Raw genomic sequence first — 1,699 nt, 5'->3', positions numbered from 1 at the left:
CTTCCCGGCATCCATCCATTCTACCCTCATCTGGTCACTGTTGTTGCTGTCAGTTGGCTGGGACTTATGAGGACTTTATGTATAAACCAAGGAACAAACACGTACCGGTGGCGTGAATACCGAGTCACAGCGCCCCTAGAGGATAGGGTGGAACTACCTCATGGGGCTTCCAAAGCTGTAATGTTCACAGAAACTCACTGCTGTGGAGTCCATCTCAACTCATAGCGACCCCTCCTTGAGTTTCCGAGGCGGTATCACTAGGGAAGTAGATTGCCCAACCTTCCCTCCTAGGAGGGGCTGGTGGGTTTGAACCACCAGGCTTCTGGTTAGCAGTCAAATGCCTCAGACACTATGCCTATCTCTGTTCCAGGGAGAGCGATAGTGGCTTGGTGGTAGAATCCTCATATTCCATGCCGGATGCCTGGGTTTGATTCCTGGCCAGTGCACGTCATAGGCGGCCACCATCCACCTGTCGGGAGAGACTCTTGTGTTGTTACTTTCAGCAGAGCTTCCGGACTAGGAAGAAAGGCCTGACAACCTTATGAAAAACAGCCAATGAAAACTGTGGACCACTACTGCCCAGCGTCCAACTGATCGTGGGGCTAGAACAAGACTGTCCGCATTTTGCTCTGTGGTGCAGAGAATAAGGTGGGGGGCCGACTGGGCAGCTGGGAACGCCTCCAATGATATAATATTTCCTATCGCTGTGTTCGCTGTTATTACTAATATTCAACCTCCCCCACCAAACTATAAGCCCCTTGAAGGTAAGATCCTTGTTTATTTTTGTTTCCATTGTGCCCCCAGTGCCAGGTGCAAAATAAGTACTCGCTTTAGAAAAATGAAAGAATAACAATGGCCCACTACCAGCGCGCCATCGTTGCCATGGTGCCAGCTTCATGAAGAAGTAGCCAGAAAACTACGATTCCCAGCAGGCTAAGCGCCGCCAATGCCGTTGCTAAGCGTGAGCGCATGTGCAGCGGAATCGGCTGCTCGGAGCTCGATCTGAACCTGTGCTGCTTACAGGGCGCCTTGGAGGCTGTGGGGAGAAAAGTTGCGGGCGGACGCTTTACGCACTGAGTATTGTGGGGACCCCCTCACCTCTCCAGTCTCTGGTATCTCCGTGTCCCGGGGCTTAAGGTCTCCATTTCCGGGTGAGGGGGACTGAGGAAAGCGCGCTTCCGTCTCCATGGTGACGGGTGGGCAAGCTGTGCTGGAAGGAGGGAAAGGTACCCAAGGGTTGGCGTTGCCATGGTGACCCTGGAGCGGATGATGGAGATGTGATGAGTTGAAAGGGATTAGAGAAATCGTGGAAGAGATTAGGCAACTAGCTGGGAACTGGGGTGCTACCGGGGGAATGGCGAGTGTGAGGGAGGAATTAGTTTAAAAGGGGGGAGCTGAGGGATTTTGAAGGAGTGGGAGTGTTACGGTGAATCGGGACGAAAGAAGGGGACTTGGGCACGTCCTTGGAGACATCGGTATCTAACAGATTAAGGTTTTATGAAGGAATTGCGGAATTAGATCAATTCTATCACTATTTATGGAAGGCCACCCGGGACCAGTCTCAGGGCACAGAGCTGACACTGTGGGTAGGACTGCCAGATTGAGGGGGAAATGCCCACTTCAATGAGAATTTGGGGTAAACAACACGTGATGTTTTTGTTATTATTTGTTTCTCTGGAATTCAGATTCAAGTGAGTTA

The sequence above is a fragment of the Orycteropus afer genome, unplaced genomic scaffold (genome assembly GCF_000298275.1).
Source record: "Orycteropus afer afer isolate SDZICR_OR568_19922 unplaced genomic scaffold, OryAfe1.0 scaffold00099, whole genome shotgun sequence".
NCBI classification, from domain to species: domain Eukaryota; kingdom Metazoa; phylum Chordata; class Mammalia; order Tubulidentata; family Orycteropodidae; genus Orycteropus; species Orycteropus afer.
This window is presented reverse-complemented; position numbering follows the sequence as displayed.